At 43.4% G+C, this 13106-nt stretch overlaps 1 protein-coding gene across 2 annotated transcripts in view; it reads left to right on the top strand.

The window, feature by feature from the left end:
- Positions 1-13106, top strand: part of LOC309343017 (uncharacterized protein) — a 275823-nt gene that overhangs the window by 204151 nt on the left and 58566 nt on the right. The window contains exon 2 of one of the 2 annotated variants that reach the window (XR_014157070.1): positions 10298-10367. The exons of the other annotated variant lie outside the window; for it this stretch is intronic. The gene's annotated coding sequence lies outside the window, so the exon portion shown is untranslated. Of the gene's footprint in view, positions 1-10297; positions 10368-13106 lie in introns of those variants that run through there. 2 annotated transcript variants of the gene reach the window in all.

The following is a 13106-nucleotide window of genomic DNA, read 5'->3' as shown; positions in this document are numbered from 1 at the left end:
ACTTTATTCACAGAAGGAGTTGTGCTTTCAAGTGAAGCAGAAAGAAACTAAAACTATCCCTGGTGTAGGTGGCATTACATTAAGGGATCATTCACACAAGAAATTTTCCATTTAGCAACTCAGCAAGTAACCAGCAATCAAGTAGTGATTGCTTTCCTAGGCTATATTTCGCAAATAACAGGACCGTTTTTCAGGTCAATCCTAGCGCTGAGACTGAGGAACCAAGCCAAGTCTGCCTTCACCCTGCCTTGGTTGCCTAGGGGCCTAGGAATACCAATATGCAAGACACAATTATTGGGGGTCAAACAAGAGCTACAAGTTTGCTGATAACACACAGCAACTTACTTGACTCAGGAGTAAGGCCTATTTACTTCAGTGTGGGACTTAACCCACAAAAGGAGTGGGGAGTCCTTTTCACCCTGAAGAGTGCATTGCGTTCTGCGCAAGCTCGGTCCAGTATACCTGAAGTATACCTAAACGGCCTCAGTCCAGTCTACCTGAAGGAACGTCTCCACCCCCATCATTCTGCCCGGAAACTGAGGTCCAGCGCCGAGGGCCTTCTGTCGGTTACCTCGCTGCAAGAAGCCAAGTTACAGGGAACCAGGCAGAGCGCCTTGTCGGTAGTGGCACCCACTCTGTGGAACGCCCTCCCACCAGATGTCAAAGAGAAGAACAACTACCAGATTTTTAGAAGACATCTGAAGGCAGCCCTCTTTAGGGAAGCTTTTAATGTTTAACAGACTACTGTATTTTAATACCTTGTTGGAAGCCGCCCAGAGTGGCTGGGGAAACCCAGCCAGATGGGCGGGGTATAAATAATAAATTCTATTCTATTCTATTCTATTCTATTCTATTCTATTCTATTCTATTCTGAGGGCCACGTTGCCAGTGATGAATGTGGCCAGAGGCAAAAGTGGGTAGAGCAATGAATGTATATTTTATCTTTGTACAGTAAAAGTAAAAAGAAAAGGGTAAAGGACCCCTGGATGGTTAAGTCCAGTCAAAGGCGACTATGGGTTTGTGGTGTTCATCTCGCTTTCAGGCCAAGGGAGCTGATGTTTGTCCACAGACAGCTTTCCGGGTCATGTGGCCAGTATTACTAAACCACTTCTGGCATAACGGAACACTGTGACAGAAACCAGAGTGCACGGAAACGTCGTTTACCTTTCTTCCCACCACAGCAGTACCTGTTTATCTACTTGCACTGGTGTGCCTTCAAACTGCTAGGTTGGCAGGAGCTAGGACAGAGTAATGGGAGCTCACCCTGTTGTGGAGATTTGAACCACCAATCTTCTGATCAGCAAGCCCAAGATGCTCAGTGGTTTACACTGTAGCACCCTGCTTGTGGTTAACGCTTAGCTGGAATGAAATATTCAACGCAGCAATAGAGAAATTAAAATAGTAATTTATTTGTCAGACAAATAAATAAGAGGCTCAGTGGTACGTGGTTACCAAGCTCTGGCCTGGCCTCCTGCCATTCTGGCCAGCACTTATATTCCCTTAATCCAGCCCCCTTTGCTCCTCCTGTGGCTGCCTCTGTCCAATCAGCCTGGTTGAAATTCCTATTGGCTGTTTGCTAGAGCCAATCACAAAAGATACACCCACAAAAGATACACCCATTTCCTTGCCCTTATATGGGAGACAAAGAGCTATATATAAATGACAAATAAGTAATAATATATCTTACATGGAATCTTAATTACCAGCTCACCTCTTGCCCTTCTTGCCCTATTGCCTTCTAAAACAAATGGTTTAATCTTACATTTTTATGTTCAACAGATGTCAAGGATCTTGAGTTTCACATCAACATTGAAAGATTTCCTTCATTTAATGTTTCTAAACAAAATGCCTGACAACTATATATCAAGACTGCTTGGATGGCGTCTTCTGTCTGGCGGGGGGGGGGGCTGGTGGCTGACTTAATTTCAGGATAAATACAACTCTTACAACCATATGAAATAAGAATCTAGCATTCCTTAAATCCTTTGCATAATTACATTTAAGCCAATATATTTAAGCTAATATATTTCATACATTTATCATAGGTAGCCTCTTAAAAGAATAAAGCTTCTCAAAGTGAAAAGGAAGGAACTCAATAAAACACAGCTTTTAAAAGAAGCCTCTTCAGTTTGCACCTCCCCCTTTCCCCCTCCTCTCCAGCCTCAAAATAAAATAGGAAGAAGCTGCTTCTTCTGCCAAGCCAGTTGCCTTTCCAACATTTAACACATTTTAACCTTTTAACTCTCTCAGTTTAAGAAACAGCTTTAGAAGAGACTTCCCCAAAAATGTTCTCTTTCCAGCTAAATGTTTCTCCCCATTGCTCCTGGCCTTTTAACCTTAGAAAGAAGATCTGGCTCATTTTACTGGGAGGCACATTGGTATTATCTTCCCCCATTCCTAATGGTGTTTTCTCAGCCTTGGGGCAGCATATGTAATTCTCCCTTTTTATGACTTTGAGAATTGTTTTTCTACTATAAATCAATGGGGCCCTTCTTGTCTTAGGAGGAAAAACATCTTGCCAAGGTTCTTTTAGGCAGCTGGTCTTTTGCCTGGCATGAAACATTTGAAAATCCTTTTTTTTAAGCTCATTTTTAAATACAAGCCTTGATTGAAATATATAGAAGCTTTGATAAAAATGCAGGCTTATGATTAGATGCCTCATTCCCCCCTTTCAAGCTCAAGGACCTTCATCCCAAGTGTCCTTGATAGCTTGACCTTCATCATATTCCTGAGGTAAAGCTCTGTATAGGGCCATGATATGAGGAAGAGTTTCATTTGAAACCATCTTGCTAATTGTACTTCTAAAACATGAAATGATACATGGCATCATACATAAAACCAATACTACTACTGTCAAGAAAAACAAGCAAGACAATAGTATCCCTTTGAGTCCTGTGACATTAGGTAACCAATTGGTGAGCCATCCCATATCCCATCCTTCCCATGTTTGTACTGGGACATGTGCTATATTCTCCATCTTTGTGGCCAACACACGGATTGCCTCACCATTATCAGAAATGTTAAAGCAACAGGCATTCCCTGTCAAGTTCAAGACTCCACATAGGCCTCCCTGCCTGGCAAGTACATAATCCATTCCCATTTTCAGCTGCAAAATGGCGGCTCTACTTTCATCCAACTGTTGTGCAATAAGTCTCAAACTCTGGGCCGTTGCATTGGTTACAAGTTCCACTACTGCTTGCAATCGAATTATTCTGTTTAGATTATAAATAGGATCCCGTGCCCCTTGTATGAGCTCACCAGGATTCCAGGAGGCAGGATCATAATAGGCTATAATGCGCTCTGGTGGCCAATCATCAGTACCGCTCCAACTTTGGGTACTTCCTCCTGCTATATGAGAAATATCAGCATTCCTTCGTGTTCGCCTGGCCGAACTAGTGGGCATAATCCACATTGGTGGTAATACCCAACCCAAGAAACAAGTCCCACTCCATTTGGAAGGGAGTTTCTTGTATGCCCATTCTCCACATATCCACCACAACCATCGGGTCTGAGGTTTTTGGTACGGGGAATACAGAAGGCGAAATACCAAAAGGGGTAGAGAGTTTACAGTGCAGTATGTTAGATTGCCTTCTTCTGTCACAGTTATGTTCCACACCACTTTCCATGCATGAATAAAAGGAGGTGCACAGGGCAAGGCATTCCGAGTTCGATAGGTAGTACCGTGTGCCCAGGTATGACTATTCTTCTTATAATCCCAAGTATAGTGACAATGAGAAGAGCCTATCATGGGAGAATCAGCTGCATCTGATGATTTATGTACACAGAATTCCCCTTGTACAGGTATAACTCGTAATGGTTTAGTTGAGTTCCATCCGGGGAAATTCTGTATTTCAGTTTGGTGTGGCATTTCGCTTACCATACCAATAGCATCTAATGGTATCGGTAATAACGGCATACCTCCCTCTGAATCATCTGGCCCAAGAGAGCAAACAAGGCAATTGGTCCTATTTGCAACATTAGCTACCATTTCAGCTAAACCTACCCACATATTGTGGTCATGGCTGAATCCATATTTAGCCAATTTGGTCAGATTCAAGGACCCTTCCCCTTCCCAAGGGATCAGGATTAATAAAATCATGTTGATGTCTAGTATATGCATTCCTTCCACAAAAGATTACCTTATTGTGATAGCAAATAATTATTAGCCCCAATATAATTCCCCCAGTGACAGAAATGGGGAACCACCAAGACCAAAACATATATCCCGAGGATCCCCAATGAGTAATATCTCTGATAATTGTTCCACAAGGGGGGGGCAGTCAATCAATTGTATTAGAGAATCTTTCCGTTCACAGTCGCTGGTTCAGACGCTCCTCAAGCTTCAGGCGTGCGCAGGTCAGCCAGCTTCCAGGTTGTGGCTGCAGCAGGCCGGTCGTCAAATGTTGCCCGTGACCTAGCCCGTTCCCGGTAGGGCTAGATACAGGGGTTTTTGGAGAGAGTTAGTTTTAAAGGATTAGAGGGGTCACCTTTGCACGTCCAACTGCCTTCAGACTTCTTCAAACGAGAGTGATGAATCCAGGGGGTCACCTCAGCTACCTTCACCGCTGTTGGAGTAGAGAGCAAGACGGTGTAAGGTCCACGCCACTTAGGTGCAAGTGGATCGCGTTTCCACTCTTTCACCCATACGCTATCGCCAGCCTGGAACTGATGAATCGGCTCGGCAATGCTGCACGGCGTGCGCTCGAGGGCCCACCTGTTAAGAGAAACAAAAACACGGGAGAGAGATTGCACTTGTCCCTGTGTCACATGATCTCCTATTTGTTTAAGGTCAGCTGGAATATCCTGAACAAAGGAGGGCGGTCTCCCATACAGGAGCTCAAAAGGTGACAACTTAAGTCTTTTTGTGGGTGCACACCGAACACGAAACAGTGTTATGGGTAACACATCTACCCTTCTGAGACTTTAGACATATTAGTGGGCTTCTGGCATGCCCTGCGGATACCTTGCACAAGTGTCTGGCGGTAGGTGGTAAGTCTGGCCAGGTGAATTGCATTGTTTGGATCCCAATTAGGATCTTCCAAGGGAAAGTTATCTTGGAGATGACGGTCAATATTATAAATATTTCCCGCTCTGGCCTGCTCACGCAAATATATCTGTGCCTTTTCAATTATGTCTCTCCTTTCCTCAGTGGTGAACAGAGTATTTAGGAGCTGGCGACAATCTGTCCAAGTAGGGCTATGAGTATTTACTATTGAAGTCACCAAGTCCATCATAGCCTGAGGTTTTTCTGCAAAAGATGGGGTGTGTGTTTTCCAATTCATCAGATCTGTAGTTGTGAATGGAATATATTGCAGGGTCGAAGTTCGAGGTGGCCGTGGTCCGGGTTGCCCATTAACCAGCGCAGGCTCCTCAAGTGCATCAAATACTCTTCTAAGAGGGGCTACTACGTGATCTTTCTCTTCACTTTGCTCTAGGGGCCTCAAATCATAGGGGATGGTATCTGTCGCAAGGCGTTCTTTTAGCAGCTTTATACGCCTGGCTGTATTGCTTGCTGACCGAGCAAGGTCTCCCTGTAACTTCTGTAACATTTCTCTGGGACTTGGATGTACAGGGGTTTGGGGTGGGCAATCAGTTGTTCCACTAAAGGAGACTGTAGATGGAGGTCTATTAGGAGTCACAGGTGGAATAACCACTTCTGCTTGGGCTTTATTATAGAACTCCAATGCCTCCTGAAGATATTTATCATAATCTATCAAGGAATCAAACTCTGTGACTCCACTCCCATTATTCATTCCAGTTTCTTGCCTTGGGGTTACAACTGGTGGAGTGTTTGGATTAAGCTCCCTTCGATGTGGAGCATAGGGTGGAGGTGGAAGCACCTCTTCCTCTGGCCCCTCAAAAATGGGTTTGAGTTTATTTGGCAAGATTCCTTTCCTAGCTTCGGCTTTTACAGCCAATAATTTGCATCGTTTGACTTTGCATTCCCTTATCCATGGAGGATTTTTATTTAATGTGCTCAGCCAGGAATCTATATATGGAAATTGTTCTGGGCACCCTCCAGTTTCTTTGGCGATATCAGTCCAAAGTTTGCTTACTAAATTTATATCAAAGGTTCCCTGAGATGGCCATCCAGTAATTTGTTTTGGCCATTCTATTTCACATAACGTTCTCAAGCGCTCTGGCGTCATTTTGACTCCATATGCCCCTGAGAAGGCTTTCTTAAAATTATTTAACATACACTCAAGAGGTGTATTTTCCCCCTTTGAACCCCCAACTCCCATTGTATGGCCCTGTGAAGTATCCACTCAGTCACTCACAGACGCGCTTCGTGGGTTTCCTTGCCTAGATGGAGTCGCCTCACTAGGAATCGAAGTACTGCCCACTCCACACTCAGGTCAGCTACAGATTGCTCTGTACTTTCTCACACATACAATGCGCTGGATACTTCACCACACTCTACCTCCCAATCCTTCCCTTTCCCTACACCAGATCACCATCTGATGTACCCAACCACCTAGCGTACTCAGTTTCCCCTTACTGAGACGCAGAAGTTTGATCAAGACTTCTCTTCCTCCTAATTAATTGGAGGGCCAAAAATCCCTTTGTGCACTTACCCTTGGTTGGTTCCCTGTTTCCCCCGGTCCGTCGCCGCCAGTGAGCAGGGTATCAGACAGACGAGTCTTCTGCGTTCCCCCTGGAAAAAATTACCAGTGCGCGCTTTGGGTAAGCAGTTGTCCTCTCTCTTGTACCCTGCCCAGTAGGGCGAAGGGGCTGCGTTCCAGCAGACCACTTATCCGAGTCACGGCACCATAAAATGTAGCACCCTGCTTGTGGTTAACGCTTAGCTGGAATGAAATATTCAACGCAGCAATAGAGAAATTAAAATAGTAATTTATTTGTCAGACAAATAAATAAGAGGCTCAGTGGTACGTGGTTACCAAGCTCTGGCCTGGCCTCCTGCCATTCTGGCCAGCACTTATATTCCCTTAATCCAGCCCCCTTTGCTCCTCCTGTGGCTGCCTCTGTCCAATCAGCCTGGTTGAAATTCCTATTGGCTGTTTGCTAGAGCCAATCACAAAAGATACACCCACAAAAGATACACCCATTTCCTTGCCCTTATATGGGAGACAAAGAGCTATATATAAATGACAAATAAGTAATAATATATCTTACATGGAATCTTAATTACCAGCTCACCTCTTGCCCTTCTTGCCCTATTGCCTTCTAAAACAAATGGTTTAATCTTACATTTTTATGTTCAACAGATGTCAAGGATCTTGAGTTTCACATCAACATTGAAAGATTTCCTTCATTTAATGTTTCTAAACAAAATGCCTGACAACTATATATCAAGACTGCTTGGATGGCGTCTTCTGTCTGGCAGGGGGGGGGCTGGTGGCTGACTTAATTTCAGGATAAATACAACTCTTACAACCATATGAAATAAGAATCTAGCATTCCTTAAATCCTTTGCATAATTACATTTAAGCCAATATATTTAAGCTAATATATTTCATACATTTATCATAGGTAGCCTCTTAAAAGAATAAAGCTTCTCAAAGTGAAAAGGAAGGAACTCAATAAAACACAGCTTTTAAAAGAAGCCTCTTCAGTTTGCACCTCCCCCTTTCCCCCTCCTCTCCAGCCTCAAAATAAAATAGGAAGAAGCTGCTTCTTCTGCCAAGCCAGTTGCCTTTCCAACATTTAACACATTTTAACCTTTTAACTCTCTCAGTTTAAGAAACAGCTTTAGAAGAGACTTCCCCAAAAATGTTCTCTTTCCAGCTAAATGTTTCTCCCCATTGCTCCTGGCCTTTTAACCTTAGAAAGAAGATCTGGCTCATTTTACTGGGAGGCACATTGGTATTATCTTCCCCCATTCCTAATGGTGTTTTCTCAGCCTTGGGGCAGCATATGTAATTCTCCCTTTTTATGACTTTGAGAATTGTTTTTCTACTATAAATCAATGGGGCCCTTCTTGTCTTAGGAGGAAAAACATCTTGCCAAGGTTCTTTTAGGCAGCTGGTCTTTTGCCTGGCATGAAACATTTGAAAATCCTTTTTTTTAAGCTCATTTTTAAATACAAGCCTTGATTGAAATATATAGAAGCTTTGATAAAAATGCAGGCTTATGATTAGATGCCTCAACACCACAGTGCCATGCACGTACAGTATCCTAGTATTTACAGATGCACACCCCCCCCTTCTCCATGCTCCATCCAGGCAAGCAAGAGGCATTCACAGAGGTCAAGGACAACAACACTTCAGGAGGATCTGAAGCTGTGGCCTGGGGGTGGGGAAGAGTATGACTGAGGAGGGAGAGAGGATGAGGCCTGGAGAGAGTAGTAAGGTTCAGTTAGAGAGGCCTGGAGGGACGCATTTGGCCCCTGCGTGAGAGTCCCCACCCTGGAGGTTTAGGATTGAAGTCTTTAAAGCAGGGGCAGACTTTGGTCTTCAAATTTCAGCTGCACCCTGTATGAGACCAAAATTTGGCATGCCCTCCCACCTTCTGTTCTGCTCAATTCACTGTGTCATAGTTGCGATGTTCCGCAGCACCCCTTCCCAGTATGGGAAGAATCGGTCATGCTGCCCTAAATCCGCCTCTGCTTAAAGGTTCTCCCATCTGCTGATTTTTATGATCTTAACTGTTAGCTCTCAAATTCCCAGTGTCAGATGCCTTCTCACTGCCTCTCTCCAACTTAGCTTAGGGTGAGTTCACCCCAGCTCAGGGCCCAGGATCAGTGCAAGACCTGATTCTGACTCATCTGAGTGACAGCATGAGATATATTATTTAGTGAATCATCCATCCGGTGGACCTTCTCTCATTGGTCTTCCAACATCTGCTGAGTCACCAGTTTGCCCAGTTCCCACACTCATTTTTGGTTCCCATACATTAAGTACTCTCAGGGGCTGTGGTAGAGTATCCTAAAAACCGTCACTAGCTCATGAATGCAGGTCAGGTTGCAACAGCAACAGTTTAAAATGTTGGCTATTACAATTTTGAATTATGACATTTTTGCCAGATTTTCAGTGTGCATTCAGTTTGTTTCCAGCTGTACTGTATCCTTTCTGAGAGAGAGTCTCAGGGTGTATATGCACTAAAGACTTAACTAATTTCACAGCCACTTTCAACTCCGACAGCTTGCATCGAGGACTGATTTTCGCAAGGGAGCTGCTCTGCCATGTACAAAACAGGGGTGTGCTTTTTAAAATGGAATTTTATTTTGAAATAAAGGTCAGAATACAGGAAACAAAAGGGAAGTATATACACCACCCTTGTATGACTGCTCTAAGACTGACAGAGCCAAACAAGGCCAGGGAATTGATCTGCAGAGGCTTTCCTCTGCTTCTCTTTAATGCCACCTGAAAGGATATTCCCAGCACAAAACCTTAGTTGAAGAGCAGGCATAAATAACACAGGTCCAGTAACACAGGCGTAAGTAACACTAAAGTAAAGTTTAATTAGAGCTGACCTGATTGTTCTTAATCCTGGGTTCCATGGGGTATTGCTTGTAAAAATGTGCTTATTTGTAGGCAATATTGCAACCAGAAATCTGTGCATTAGGAGAAATGCACTCCAAAATGTTCATGAGGACTTTTTGTAAAACAACAAGTAAATCACAAAGTGTATGCAAGAATGTAGAAAACTGAACTTAATATTGGAAAAATGAAAAATGGAGAAAGTGAAATTAATGGATTCATCCATCCCTGTCTGGGATTCTTGAAGAGAAAGCAAGGCAATTAGAGTGGTATAAAACAGAGTTTGTAACGTAGATAGTTACGTTGTCCTTGTTAAAATTTGATCTTCAGAATCAAAGTGACATTGTTCATGCTGTTTGATGATCTTATATTTCCTGCCTCTGACCTGCCAGAAGATGCCAACAGATGGTGAAAAATTAATGGAATAAAGCATCTGTTTCACTCTTTAATATGCTCTAGTCTTGATGGTAGTTAAGTGCTTTGTTCCTCTTCCACTTTTCTCTTCTTGTCCCTCATTCCTGCTAATGACACCTAAAGAGAATAACATGGAACTAACACTGGGATACCCCTGCAGTAGCATCCAAGCCGTTGATCAGCTAATCCCTATGAATTCCTCAGGTCAGTCAAAGACGAGACCTGAGAAGCTGAATTACTATGCTGGGAATCCTATTGTGCTAGCTTAATTTATGTCTTGATTTTTGCACAATTTTCCCAAAACTACAGGGGGTGAAATAGCAGGTCTGGAGAAAAGTAGCTTTCACAAGTTAGAAAAGAAAAAAGCATTGAGATGCCAGACAGCTGGGCTTATGTGAATTAGGTTGAATTGATCTATCCTTCTCTCCCTGCCTAATTCTCAGAAACTAGAACCATCATGGGATTCTAAAAAGAAGAGTCAAAAGCATCACAAGAAATGGATGTGTAACAGGCAATTCAGTTCAGTTTTCATCACCATATAAGCCTTGATTTTTGCAGCATGATCCCCATGGAGCTAAGCTGTTGGAAGGAGCTGTGTGTGTGTGTGTGTGTGTGTGTGTGTGTGTGTGCTTACCATGCCCAGAAAAGCTGACTTCCTTGGAAGCCTGCAGTATAATCTAGTGGGGAGTTCTCCTGTAAAAACCAAATGAATGCAAGAGAATTGCTGTGCACTTCTGCTGCCCCCATCCATCTCCCTGGACCTTGCGCAGGAAAACCTCCCAGCAGATTGTGCTGATGTTGGTTTCTTCTCATGATCAGTTTCCACAGGGAATGGGATCTAGTGCTTAGGGAATGCAAAAGTCAGGGAGTGATTCACATCCTCCAAGTGTCCTGATTTTCCAGTCCCAGAATTACAGAAGCTGTCCTGGTTTCTGATTTGATCCCGGAATGTCCCGCTTTTCACTGGAGAAATGTTGGAGAGTATGGAATAGGGCATCCCTATTTTCACTGGAGTAATGTTGGAGAGGAAGGTAATGTGGGGGGCCGGACAGAAACCACAGTTGCTTTCTTAGGCCCAAACTGTATATGCACTTAAATATTAGCTATTCATCTTGTTTTTCCTTAGCTAATTGCAGGGGGGAACCTGTTCTCACCATAAGACAAAGAACCAGCAGAGCTCTTCCAGTGAATCATCCAGCCCAGTATACTGGTGTGGTGCATACTTCTGAGGAAGTATACAACAGTCAGCTAGTGGTAGGACCCCGAAGAAGACTCCAAGGAAAAGATGCTTTAGATCAGCCTTTGTTAACCTGCTGCCCTCCAGATATTTTAGACCATAACTCCCATCAGTTCCAGACAGCATGGCAGCTGGTGCTGATCAGAGTTGTAGCTCTTTTTAAAAAAGGGGTACTCAAGGGTATGCAGTACCGGCATCTCTCCTTTTTTGGTTAAAAACGGTGGCACTTACTGTAACAGATTCATGTTGAGTACCGGCACATATTTTTCTAGAAAAAAAAGCACTGGTTGTAGTCCAAAACATCTGGAGGGCACCAAGTTGGCAAAGGCTGTTTTTAACTCTAGGAGTGTGTAACAGAGCTAACAGGGCAGTCTGCCTCCTGTAAATATTTTTTAACTTCTGAAAGTCAACTCTCATTAGAGCAACTGATAGAATTTTCTTATAAGGAACATCATTGCAGGGAGAAGGCAAAGCAAACTTAAGAATTAATTGAGGTTGAAGGGACAAGTCTGCAATATGTTGGAGAATTTAGCAAACATGGTTTCCCAAGAGCACAGATCTCCCACAACCTTATGGAAATTGCAAGGTTTTTGTTTGTTTGTTTTTTTAAAAAAAACATATATAGGTCAGCCTTTTCAAACTGTTTCCCCACATTCCTCCTGAGTGCATTCTTCAGGATTTAGCTGGGCATTCATGAAACAAAATTCTGAGGAAATTAATGGGGATTGGGAGAAACCCACGGGATTAAAGCAAATAGACATTTTGCATCATCTATGACACTTCCCTCCCCCCCTGCAAAGGCCTGGGGTGCTGACAGGAATGGCAAGAATGACAGGAATGGCAAGAATAGAGTTGAGATGTTGGCTAATGCTGAGACTTCACATTTAGTCACATAAAACCATAAGTGTTCTAACATGCACTATTGGTAAGGTATTGCTTATAGGACAATGATGTTTTTCTAGCATTTATTGAACCCAAAGAAATAACCAGCCTTCTGTGGAGGGCAGACTTTTGCAGAGCAAAGAAGCAGAGCATATAACCAGGTGGTGAAAAGCCACTGATGATATGACACAGTGGAAGCAATCAGGCTCACAAAGTTATATTTGGTATGAGAAGAAGGATGTTACAAGCTTATCCCTATTCTCATCTGTGAAATATTCAATAGTTTGCTATTCTGGACGCTGCCTTAAGGCTGGCGGTTTACCTGACCAGCATTCCAGATTCGTCTCTTGTTGCTGCTGCAATTGACTGATTTGAGGACATAATTTGGTGATTTAAATAAGAAGGACTTTTGGATGACTCCAGCTGAACATTCTAATAAGAACATATAAAAATTAATGTGCAAAATAACCAAATCCATCAAAAACCCGCTGCTCTAATTTTGAATGTAAATGAGTTTGGAAGATGAAAGACTGAAGGGTGCCGTCATCAACATCTCCACTCCTCCATGCTCATTTGCACACTCTGATATAGTCGTGTTCATGGTAATTTGCATATCCTTCTATATAACATGCTTGGGTGAAACTAACAGCTCTGCTTCCAGAGTGCATGAAATCATGCTTCAAAGATCCCATCCTCAGTGCAAGGGCCCTTGGAAGTTGCCCCAGCCCCTCTGGCAGTATTTGTCAGCACCATTACTCACGCTTCTCAAAGCTAAATTAAATGCTGACCTGAAATTTATATGCTCAGGTTCTGCTGCAGCTAACGGAGCCATCAGATCCGACGGTCTATCAACATATGTCAGAGGATGCCATCTTTAGGAAGGGACCCTGGAAGCTGTCTTATACTGAGTCTGACCATTGGTGCCTCTAGCTCAGTACTGTCCACAGTGATGTGGAGTGGCTCTCTGTGGTTTCATGCAGGAGTCTCTTCTAGCTCTACCTGGAAGGTTTGGAAGGTTGCCAGGTTAACAGGGTGTGAGGTGACAGGAAAACAGAGTTTTTAGCTGGTTGTTCTGAGAAGAAGAAAATCTGGGATCCATCTTGGGCAGGCTGGCTAAGATGCCTTGGACTCAA

This window comes from Podarcis erhardii (genome assembly GCF_964252035.2).
Source record: "Podarcis erhardii genome assembly, chromosome: 5".
Lineage (NCBI taxonomy): Eukaryota > Metazoa > Chordata > Lepidosauria > Squamata > Lacertidae > Podarcis > Podarcis erhardii.
Note: the sequence above shows the minus strand (reverse complement) of the source record. Positions and strands in the feature narration are given on the sequence as shown.